This window comes from Babylonia areolata, chromosome 19 (genome assembly GCF_041734735.1).
Source record: "Babylonia areolata isolate BAREFJ2019XMU chromosome 19, ASM4173473v1, whole genome shotgun sequence".
Taxonomy (NCBI): domain Eukaryota; kingdom Metazoa; phylum Mollusca; class Gastropoda; order Neogastropoda; family Buccinidae; genus Babylonia; species Babylonia areolata.
In genome coordinates, this window is record NC_134894.1 from 24,058,715 (window position 1) to 24,071,214 (window position 12,500).

The 12,500-nt window shown below is 45.1% G+C and overlaps 1 protein-coding gene across 2 annotated transcripts in view; it reads left to right on the top strand.

Annotated features, from left to right (window-relative positions):
* Positions 1 to 9,982: 9,982 nt before the first annotated feature.
* The window catches only part of LOC143293552 (integrin alpha-4-like), a 70,242-nt gene continuing 67,724 nt past the window's right edge, over positions 9,983 to 12,500 (top strand). The window contains exons 1-2 of one of the 2 annotated variants that reach the window (XM_076604487.1): positions 9,983 to 10,344; positions 11,756 to 12,500. The exon at positions 11,756 to 12,500 is cut by the window's right edge and continues 456 nt beyond it. The gene's annotated coding sequence lies outside the window, so the exon portion shown is untranslated. Of the gene's footprint in view, positions 10,345 to 11,184 lie in introns of those variants that run through there. The other variant, XM_076604486.1, reaches the window with a different exon arrangement.

A 12,500-nucleotide genomic window follows, 5' to 3' on the forward strand; every position in this document is an offset into this window, starting at 1 on the left:
CGGTCCTGTCTCTCGCAGCTCTCTGTGAATCTGCACCACATCTGCATAAAATTTGATAAGTAATAAGGGAGCAGATGTCTTACCGACGTACAGACTCAACGGGCTGGTCACTGCAGGCCTTGAGAGCTTAATAAATGCATTTAAAGTGTGTATACATTAAAGTAAAATGAAATAAAGTAACGAGAATGAAAAAGTCTCAGTGCCAAAGACAAAAAGATTTTTTGTCAGCCTTGAATAAATCGTTTATTCAGTTCCTGAAAACGGTGTATGACTACCGAATTTGGCAATTACTATACGATTTCATGACTGAGTATAGTATGTTTTATGAGTTAACACTATGTAAAGCATGATTATATCTATTATGAACTAGTTTTATCATCGAACCGTTGGAGCATGCTGAACAGTGTGGCGTTTTGTGGATGTGACGCCTTTTTATCAGCAAACGTTAATTTCTCTGTTGGAGATGATAAAGTGTTCTTATATGATGTCTCTTGTATCTTGGGCAAACACCGCAGTCATACGTGTAAGTTCATTCGTTCAGTTGGTTTGCAGACTACGAACACAGAACGAGAAAATGTTATGGTGGCTGCTGTGTGCACTGGGTGTGCTGAATGAACGATGTATCACAAACTAACTTTGGTCTTCATTTATTTTATGGGCTGAACTGAGTTTCGTAGGAAGCGCTAAGTTGTGATTAGTGTACGTCAATATGTTTTTTGCTGTATCACACATTATGGAATACAGTGTCCAATAATGGATTTACAACTGAAACCACACGAAAACGACGATTAAAAACTCGCATGACAGAATGACACGAGCTGTGAAGCACGTGACCTACCACCAGAAGAGTTAAGTATACCTACGACTGGTATACTAGACGGCTGGCTTCCACACTAACCAGCAGCTATTCAGAGATCATGGGCGCCCTCTCATAAGGTAGTTAAACTCGTAATTTTGCACGTAACGTTTCCCTTTCCCTGTCCGTGTAAGGTTTTACTACACTCGTATCAAACGCTGACAGGACATGTGGCCTTCCACCAGAGTGAGGTACGACTGGTCTTCACAGGTGGCTCGTACTCTCAACAGTAATTCAGAGGTCATGGACGCCTTTAATGAGCTTGGTTAAAAACTCGTAAGGTTACAGATAACGCTGATTTTCCTTTCCCTGTTCGTGAAAGGTTTTGTTGTATCAAAAACTGACATGTCGACAGGACATGAACTGAATGTCGATGGCAAGAATTCATCTTGAAAGAGAAACAAAACTGCCCAGGAAAAGAGGGCCCAGAATTCATCTTGAACGAGAACCAAACTGCCCAGAAAAAAAGGCCCTGTATACAGTTGAGTGCCGGCTGCCTTCAGAGTCCAAATGGGCTGACTAACTACCGGAACTTCCGTTCACATCTTGCTGGGTCTGTGGCATTGAGGCCGTGTGTTAGTATACACCTCGATGGTCTATGGCACCAAAGAGTTTGCTCTTCAGTCTTCGTCAGGGTGGTATAAATAAGGGAAGCAGAAGAAAAAGAATAGATTTTTCCATTTTATATGTATTTTTTTTCTTTATACTAAATCAGTTTCAGTTTCTCAAGGAGGCGTCACTGCGTTCGGACAAATCCACATGCGCTACACCACATCTGCTAGGCAGATGCCAGACAGCAGCATAACTCAACGCGCTTGGTCGGGCCTTGAGTACATGCATGTATATTTGTGTGCCTGTCAGAATGGATTTCTTAAAGGAATTTTGCCAGATGACAACACTTTTGTTTCCACGGGTTCTTTTTCAGTGCGCCAAGTGCGTAGGTGATGCATACGGAACCTCGGTTTATCGTCTCATCCGAGTTATTAGACGGCTCAGTTTGATTTTCCGATCAAACTTGGGAGAATGGGCGAGAGTGGGAATGGAACCCACACCAGTCTCACGGACACTGTATTGGCATATGAGCTCTTATCCATTCTGCCACCTTCCTCCTGAATAAAAAATATATAAAAACTTTTTTTTTAATAATTAAAAAATCGCCAGTGAGCGTCCAGTCCCAGTCTTTGGGGCGATCCATGGACGGTTCCTAACCGGCGCTTGTAGTCCGGTTTGCATTTAAACACACGCCTACGGCACTGCCCAGCTCGTTTCACCTGGCAGGTAAATGGCTGTAAACTTTGGACCTTGTTGTTTACCTGTCCGCTGCTGACGGAGGCCGGCTGTTTACATCTCAGACCGGGGAGCCCCGGACACGGTACTTCAGTAACGGAAACAACGTCATGAGGCCGCGTTTATCTGTCATCAGGTGTGGCGGCGCGTGGAACAAAGCAGGGAAAACCAGCTGCACGTGCCGGAAGGTTTTTTGTTTTTTGTCAGTGGAGAGTGTGTTGTTCTTGTTTTCGTTCTTCAAGAAAATCAAAACATTGACCACGCTGTTTGCCTTGGTTCCACTTATGATAACAACATACCTGCATTGTACAGCAGTTGGTATCAGCTGTCGAGAGAGGGACTTATAGATAGATAGATAGATAGATAATGGTTGCCTTTGAATGTTCACATCGTTTTGTTTTTGTTTTGCTCGCTGATTTTAGCCTGAGGTCTGTTCCTCTTAAAGATTGAAATAGTTAAATGTCCCATTGCCGTTTACAGTCCAAGGCAGAGAATTCATATCTATGACTGTGTCAAGGGCTCGGGATAGGAAGGCGGGGCCCAGTCGTCTCCTTCCACCGCTTTAACCTCTCCGACCGAAGTCAGGTACCCGTTCACACCTCAGTGGTGGAGTGAGGAAAATCGGAGGAAAGTGCCTTTCCCTGGGACACGACACAATTGATGCTGAAACGTACTAGTGGAGTGATGGCTCAGAGGTAACGCGTCCGCACAGAAAGCGAGAGAATCTGAGCGCGCTGGTTCGAATCACGGCTCAGCTGCCGATATTTTCTCCCCCTCCACTAGACCTTGAGTGGTGGTCTGGACGCTAGTCATTCGGATGAGACGATAAACCGAGATCCCGTATACAGCATGCACTTAGCGTACGTAAAAAGAACCCACGGCCTCAAAAGGGTTTTTCCTGGCAAAATTCTGTAGAAAAATCCACTTCGATAGGAAAAAACAAATAAAAATTGCACGCATGAAAAAAATCAAAAAAAAAGGGGGGGGGGGGGGCGCTGTAGTGTAGCGACGCGCTCTCCCTGGGGAGAGCAGCCCAAATTTCACACAGAGAAATCTGTTGTGATAAAAAGAAATACAAATACAAATACAGATACTATTGTTATCACTGGTGAGTTGATCAGAAGTCCAAGACGTAACTGATTCCGCCACGGAGCCCTGTTCCGCTGTTGGTGATAGCTAAATTATTAAACAAATATAAAGCACACATTGTTGTGGTATGGTAAATCATTCCGCGCAAGGAAGTTTTGTTTCGCTGACACAGATTTATTTGTTTCAATGTTTGTTTGTTCTCAGCGGGATCACACAATAAGCTGTGCATGGTTGGTATTTTGGACAAAGATTGACCAATCGGTTAGATTTTCGTGGTTATCCGAATAAAAAGAATTTTAAGTAAATTCATCGTCATTAGCCGCAGATGAGGCACAAAGTAACCGTGTGATAGTAAATCAATCCAATCAGCGGGAGAAAATACGCTCGTATGACTACTAACCGCCAGTTAAAACGATATAAATTTGATGTCGTGATTTTACCATTTCGAGACTGATAACAGAAGACATGTTAGCATGGCTTGACTGCCTTGTTGATTAGTTTCGCGATACTCAGTAGTAACGGCTACATTGCAGCTGCTGTCAGCTCAGTTTGTCACTATCGGTGTGGCTTCCCCGGGCCAGTTAATTACCAGTGTTTACATTTTGCTGCCCTGCTGCTGAAATCACTGCCACTGAGGACGACATTTCGTCGTGTTTCATGAAAACTTGCTGCTGGGATTGTGCTAATAATGTTTGCAACAATAATTGTTGTAATAGCATGTAACAGCTGACATTGTAGTCAGTCAGTGAGTCTGGTCAACTCGATCTGTGTGTGTGTGTGTGTGTGTGTGTGTGTGTGTGTGTGTGTGTGTGTGTCATAAACACACCCACACGCGTTCACAAATACAAATGCACAACTAAACACATACGCTTCTACCTTTCTCTCTCCGTGTTTCTCTGGCTTTTGTGCGCATGCGCACACATCCTGTGATTCCACACGCGCGCGCGTGCACACACACACACACACACACACACACCTCTGTCACGTAGACTGAGTAAACGAGAAAAATTCCGAGAATACAGTAAAGAAAGGCAAGAGCGTGCATTCTTTCCAACATCCAGAATAACCCTTTCTTTCCAGGCTTTCTTTATCTCTTTCTCTCTCAACTTCCGTGTTCCGTAGTTTTCGGGAATAAAGGGGAAATGAAACTAAAAATATCAAAGTAACATGAAAGCCTGCACGATCGATGCATGAAGTGTTCGTGAAAGAATTCAGCCCACATCCTGTCTCTTGAGCTCAATTAGGCGTCGTGTTCTCCAGACGGTAAACAAGCAGGCCCTCAGTAATGCTCAGTCCGTCGTCAGAGCTGCTGTGGTATTTCCTCTGACACAAATAGCATGGACCCACGTAGACACACAGCCAGCCAGCAACACAATGAGCTCGCTCTGACCCGCCGTGAATAATCGTATTTGTTATGATTAGGGGATGGGGACAAAATTTTATAAACGCTACATCGAGTCAGTTTTCTTTCTTGCTTGCTTGCTTTTCTGCTTCCGTCCTTTCTTTCCTTCTTGCGGTCTTTTCTCTCTTTGGAGTGACGTAAACAATGAGATAAGTCATAATTTGGGGCTTGGGACAAAATTTCATAAAAGCCAACTCAAGTTTTTCTTTCTTTCTTTCTTTCTATGGCCTCACGTGAACAATTATATTAGTCATGATTTGTCTACTTTGGGATGGGGACAGATTTTTTTGTTATACTATGTCCTGAGTGCTACGTTTTCTATCTATATCGTTTATTCATTTTCAGCAAAGCAAAGAGCTCGCTTTGACCCACCGAGAACAATCATAATAGTCATGATTCGTCTCCTTTGTTCTTTGGTTTGGGACAAAATCTTATACATATTACACTTTTCTTTCTTTCTTTCTTTCTATTCTGCAATGCGAAGAGCTCGCTTTGACCCATAGAGAACAATTATATTAGTCATGATTTGCCAACTTTGAGCTGAGATAAAGTTTTATGTAGTTTAAACGCTTAATCCGAGACTGACAGGACAGCTTTTGATGCACGTAGCAGTATTGAAATAAAACTTGAGCAACAGTCTTTATATGTGCTACACTGTTTCTTTCTTTGTTTCTGTCAATGTCTTGGGCCTTGGGCCTACGTGGATAATGATATTAGTCACGATTATCTACTTTGGGTAGAGACAAAATTGTATACCTATCTCATATATTTTCTTTCTTTCATTGTTTCTTCTTTTTTTTTTCTTCTTTTTTTCTTCTTCGTTCTTTGCTTCCTTCTCACTTGTCTATTTTCTCTTCTGTTTGATCTGATTCACCTTTGCACAGATTTTTTTTTTTAATCATCGGTGTGTACACACATGCACTTTTTTTTTTTTTTTTACCGGGCCCATCAAACAAGATAAAAATCACTTTCCAGAAGACGTCACGACGTATTCAGTTCTTCGTTAAGGTAATAATTGTCCTTGTGCAGTTTAAGAAAAATCGGTTGACAGTTTCAGTTTCAATGTGTCCGCACACACACACACACACACACACACACACACACACACACACACACACACACACACACACACACACACACACACACACACACACACACACGGGGGTGTGGGGAGACGGCGATCTCGTTTAATCCTTTAAACACAACTTTACAACTCAGCGGCAGCCTGCCTCTCACAATGAACAGCTCTCAAAACTCAAACAGACTTACATCACACAGTTAGCAAAGCTGCACCTCTTTCTTTCTGTCTCTCTCTCCATCTCTCTCTCCATTGCCCGGGCCATTATACCACTCTCCCTAATTCCTGTAATTAGGCCTTCTTACCCCCCCCCCCTCCCCCACCCCCCTCTACTCCCTCCAACCGGTGATCCCCCCTGCTGCTCTCCCTCCCTTCCTCCCTCCCTCCCCACCCCACCCCACTCCCCCCTCCATAGCATGCCACCTCTCTACCCCCACACCCCCATGCCCCCACCCCCACCCCTCCACTCCTCTCTCTTCTCTCCTCTCCCCGCCCATCCCATCTGGTCATTATAATGGTCCGTTGGGCCGTGTGTATAGGAACTGTGGAGCCACCACCGTGGCTGAATAGTTCAGGCGTTGGACTTCAGTCATCCAGTGTTTTAAATCCAGTGAGCAGGGTTCCTGGCCTCCTTTTCGGCATAGTGTTGTATTCTTGGGAAGGGCACTTTAATCCGACTGTCCTCCTGACTAGCACTCCACCCAGGTGTGAAATAGAACAGAATGGAATGTCTTTATTACCAAGTGTACCGGGGTCACAAGGAATATTGGGAGGGGGGAGGGGAAAATACATAACAAGGTACGAACATAAATCGAAAATCATACACAGAAACAGATACAGTAGAAATCAGGATACGTACGAGTGCATATCAATCTAAAATCTCAGTTGTGCATACTCACACATGCACGTACTGCACACACACACACACACACACACACACACACACACACACACACACACTCCGACACTCACACACACACACACACGCACGCATACACACACACACACACACACACACTCACACACATACAAACACTCTCTCTCTCTCTCTCTCTCTCTCTCTCTCTCTCACACACACACACACACATACACACACACACTCTCTCTCTCTCTCTCTCTCTCTCACACACACACACACACACACACACACACACACACACACACACACACACGTTTGAACAGAAGCCGCATATTACATGTGGATGGGGTCGATGACTAGATCTTCAGGTAGATGGTTGTAGAACTGGTACCTGACTTTGGTTGGTTTAGGTTCAAACTGCCGACGGAACGAGAGGGTTGGGCCCCCGCCTGCCTATGCCGAGCCTTAGACACAGTTGTGGATATGACATCACTGCCCCGGTGGTCGTGATGTAGAGAAGCATGCTGGTTGTCTTTCAGTTACAGTCGATGGTGACTAACCGCTGAGATCTAAACAGGTCAATGTCAATGCATGCATGTCAATGTGACGAACAGAAGGAACGGAATTCTTTAGTCGTTCGTTCTCAATAAGGTCTGACATTCTGTTATTGTGGGGTGGGGGGAAGGGGGTGCGGGGGGGGCGGGTAGGGAGTGGTGGGGGACGGTGATGATGGTGGTGGGTGTGCGGGGGGCAGGGGGGTGGGGGAGTGGATGAGGGTGACTGAGAGAAGGGGAGGGAGGCAGGGAGTAAGGGCTTAAGGATGGTGGTTGTTCCAGGGGGTGGGGAAAAGAGGGTGGTGGTGGTAGTGGATTAGAATTAAGGCCATCATGTTTGTCTTTGTGTCTGTGCGCGTGTATCGTGTGTCATGTGGTGCTAGTCAGTCTGTGTCTGTGTACGTAATGTGTGTGTTGAGCTTGGCCACCCACCCACCCACCCACCCGCCCGCCCCCTATTTTCCCTTCTTTTTTTCCTTTCTTTTTTTCTGTTTTGCTTTTTGTTTTGTTACATTATTGGGCTGTGAAAAAGGGCCTTTCTTTAAAAATCCCGTCGCGAAAACGCACGAGCAGTTTCTATTAATCAAGCTCAAAAGCATTAATCCTCAAGGAATGAAGATGGTTTAAATAATCTTTATTTGTTCAACAATACACATGATTACAATGCAATCAATGACAAACGAGCATCAACAAGCTTTAAAGCTTATATTTTTAAGGAAAGAAGATGAAGTTTTGGCATGGCTTAACCACCATTATTTCTGTCTGATGTTTCGTCTGAACCGTTAATTGTTCCTTGCTGCTGTTGTTACTACTAAGTTCAAGTACGTCAGTGCTTGGGTCAATGAACCTAACATTGTGTGAAACACACGTCACTTACGAACAGAAACTGTGTCATTTAGTGACTGGATGAAGAAGAAATCTGAACAAAAAGGACTTTACAAGTGTGTGTGTGTGTGTGTGTGTGTGTTTGTTTGTCTGTCTGTCTGTCTATCTGTGTTTGTCTGTGTGTATGTGTGTCTGTGTGTGTGTCTGTGTCTGTGTGTCGCTGTGTATGTGTCTGTGTCTATCTGTCTGTCTGTCTGTCAGTGTGAGTATGTGCGTGCATTTGTGCGTGCGTGTGTGTTTGCGCGCGCGCATTTGTCAGTGTTTGTTGCTGCTTCCCAGTGCTATCACAGCTGATGGTGATGAGGCTTCTGAGATTGCCCTTGGTACCACCACTGCTGCTGACGCTGGCGTACTGCTACAAGTATTGCTGCTGCTTCTGCTGATTCTCCGACTGTTGCTGTTGTTGTTGTTGTTGTTACTGCTGCTGCTGCTGCTGCTGATGATGATGATGATTGTGATGATGATGTTGATACAACAAGGACGGTACCAACGTTAACAACAGCAACTATCTTTTAACAGTCTGCATTACTTCGAGGGCTTCACACCAAGAGCCGTGAAGAAGCCGTCCTGGTCAGACTACACTAAGGTGTGGGAAGACTGACAGCGCATCCAGTCGCCCACTCATCCCCCCACCCCACCCCTACCCGCCCCTCACACACACACACACACACACACACACACACACATACACGCACGCACGCACACACTCACCTAACAGCGTTACATGTAACGACCTTAGACACGTGCGTGTGTGTGTCTCTCTGGTGTGTAATTACTGGTGTTGATAAGCATTGAGGGAAGGAGGGAGGGAGGGAGGGAGTTAGGGAGGGAGGCATCTGTGTCCTTGACAGTCTGCTGTGACAAGGAGAAGTGAACGTACGTGTAGGCTGGGAACTAAACGTTGAAGGTAACAAAACGTGGGGAGGCCAGGAGTGTCCGCTGTCACACACACAACACCTGAACTGAGACAGCCGTCTTGTCGCCGAAGTTGTTGCTGCTGCTGCTATTGTTGTTGCTGTTGTTCAGTTTTTAAACCGATCCTTCACAATTAGACAGTCTCTGCGTCTGTTTTTGTCGCTATCGTCGTCGTTGTTGTCGTTGTTGTTCTTGTTGTTGTTTGTAAACTGGTCCTTCACAACTAGAAAGAAGGAAGAAACTTCAGTGCCTGGTCTGCTGCTGTTGTTGTTGTTGGTGGTGGTGGTGGTGGTGCTGCTGGTGCTGCTGCTGCTGTTCAGTATTGTTAAACTGGTCATTCACAAACTTGGTTTCGTCATCATGGACAACACTTCAAGTTCATCAACACCGTTGTTTATAGTAGTCTCAGTAACAATTCTGTGAGAAAAACTGGCCCCGACCGGCTGACCTCAAACAAATTGCAAGATTTTGTTAAAGGTTTGATTCTGAAAGACTTATTGATAAAAGAATGACTGCAAAATCTAAATGTGTACAACATCTCCAAATATTGCAGTTCACAGACACGTGTTTACTACATGCATCGTTCTAGTGTGTGTGTATTTGTGTGTGTGTGTGTGTGTGTGTGTGTGTGTGCAGCACAGTGTACACCAACCTCCCTCTCTCCCCCAACCACCACCACCACCACCACCACCTCTCCGCCAGCAACTAGCTTCGCTCCTCCCACCCCTACCCCCTTTATCCCCTTCCCTCCCACTCACTCCCACGCCCCCTCCTCGACTCATCCTTTCGCCACGCTGTGAACCTCGCTGCCCCCTCCCCCCTCCCTCCTTCCTCACTCGTTCCTCCCTCTCCCTTCCCCATCCCTGCACTTCCGAAACCCACAGTACTGTGTAGTATTAGCAGAGACAGGGAACAAGACCCTGAAACCATTCCTGTAGACAGTAATTTGTTTTGGTCACATGTTCAGTTCCTGGCTTTTAATGAATTCCGTTCACGTGGGGCACCTGCTATCACCTTGACAACGCTCAACTTGGTGCGTCCCTGGATGCACAGACCGGACAGAACAAACGTACCGTGGTCGGCATTCGGCTGCTTTTCCGGCGGTGGGGTGGCAAGAGTGCTGGAGTAATAACACGCATGCATCCTTTTCCCACTCGCCTGCTTTCGGTTTCCACCACCACCACGACCACCACCACCACAGCCACCTCGCAGACTGTGTTGGCTGGTGGGTGATTGTGCATGGGTGTCTGTCGCCTGCGCGTGCAGCAAGTGTCACAGAAACACCGTGCTGCTTGTTGTTCTTGTTGTGCTACAGAGAGATATATATATATATGTACACACAGGACTTGGAATGTGCTGCCGTTGTGTTTCGGTCTAGTATGGAAAATTACGTAAAAATGAGTGTGGTGTGAAATAAAGGTAATTTCTTTTTCTTTTTCTTTTATTTCGTGCCAGAGAAAGTGAGTGAATATAAAAATATATAACGTTTCATCCGTGATGAGGTTTAAGTGTAGGTGATCTATGTTTAAAAGCATCAACATTTCTAGAGCTAGACTGAGCGGAGAATATAATTATGTTTGGAAACCCATTGGGTTGTCCCATGAACCCAGAGAGCCAGACGAGATGCATGATGAGGTTTGAATGTGTGACGTTAACGGAATATACAATAGTCTCATGTTTGTTTACATCCATGCTTTGGCTATGTATCCTAAGTAGGGAATTAAAGCTAACTTCGGAGGGGGTTTTAGCTTTCCACTGAAGAAAAATCAACCATATTGCTTTTTTTTCTTCTTCTTCTTCTTCTTTTTTTTCTAAGGAGAAATCTGCGTGGGGGTCTGTTAAGTTACCTACGAACTGTATTGTAGGGAAACGGGTAATAATTCTCACTGAGCTTGGAACGTTTGAGTTCAGTTCATTTCAAGGCGTCACTGAAGCGTGCAGACTGAACCATGTTGGCTACGCCACAATCTGCTTCTTTTTTTTTTAATTAATTTTTTTTTTTAATTAAAAAAAAACGAGCAAATGCCTCACCCACGCATAAACCTATCGCACTGGACAGGCCCTGAAAACCTACCTTAATTAGGTTTGCATTGAGCATTACCATGATATGCAATAAAACGTATAAACTAAATAGATAACTAAATAACTTAATACATTAGGATTCTCAGTGTAAAAATGAAGGATACGTAGGGAAGCCTGCGTGTGCTTTTTACAACAGTGATGGTGTGTATGTATATTGACGTAATGGCAGTGTTGGTCGGTCACTGACAGACATGACAGTCCAGTCAGTACACGAGGCGAGACCCAATGAATCTACATACCTTTCTCTGTAGTAAATTCTACCCTACGAGAGGGCGCTAGTAAACTCTCTGGCAAGACTATAGGGACGAAGCAGCATTCCTGTACACTGTGAAGATATCCACATCCTATTCTATTCTTCGCGTTTGTTCTCCCAGTGCCGGTGGATGACCTGTGCTTTTCTCTAGCGCGCGCAGCGATAACCGTGGACGTGACATTATCAGTCCACACTGTCTTCTTTCCCCCTCACACCCCCCGCCCCCCCTCCCACCCCCAACCCCACTCCCACTCCCCCATCTGCCTGTCTGCCTGCCCACGACACAGAGTACAGGGCCATTCACAACCAACACAACACGTCGTTTTGCGGGCTACAATTAGTAGGACTACGCTGCCAGTGTGTGGGAATAGAAGCCTCCGCATAGCTGGGGGCGCAGTGGTTGCACTGGATCCAGTGGTTAGGGTTCGATCCCGCCGTTCCTACCTGGTGTTGTGCCCTTGGGTTAAAGCACTCGATTTTTCTCTCTCCTCCCAGGTGTGAGTTGGTACCTGTCTTCGCGGGTTGGAGATAGGTCAAAACGGCGGAAGGAGAGGATTGAGTCCCGTCTTCTTATTCCAAGCTTTTCAGTTTATGACTTCACTGCTCCCCTGGTCGGAAAAGGCTATTGGACATCAGTTTAACATAACTTCACTCAAAACGGGGATTGCAGACTGGAACTATAATAATGTGTTGTAGCCTGTAATTATTTTAAAGGATTATACGAATGGATCAGTCCGCGCGGTGTTTTGATTCCTCTCTGAAACTGGTAACTGATATTGAATATTATAACTTCAGAAAAGGGGGGCAGAGGACATAAATATGGCTGTCTATATATTCCGCTAGAAATTGACACAACCTAAGATTTGTGTTGACATTGTTTTCGCTAACTCTGTTGTCAGATATGACGGGAATGAAACATTGAAACAACATTTATTATTCGTGTCTGCCAATAGCACGTACGACAGTCAAATCCAAACATCGCTGAAAGTTTGAGCGTATACTCATTCCGAAGAAACAGCCCGGTGACTGAATAAGGAGGAGAAAAACAGAACGGGTAAGAGAGAAAGGAAGTGTGAAAAAAACGGCGAAGAAAGAAAAATAAAGAAACAACAGCAGATATTTATTATAAACAGCTTAACAACAACAACGACAGTGAACAACCCATGTGAACAGTATGAATCACACAGTAGAACGACTGACAGAGGGGGAAAAAATCATTTTAATCAATCAACAAGCTAAC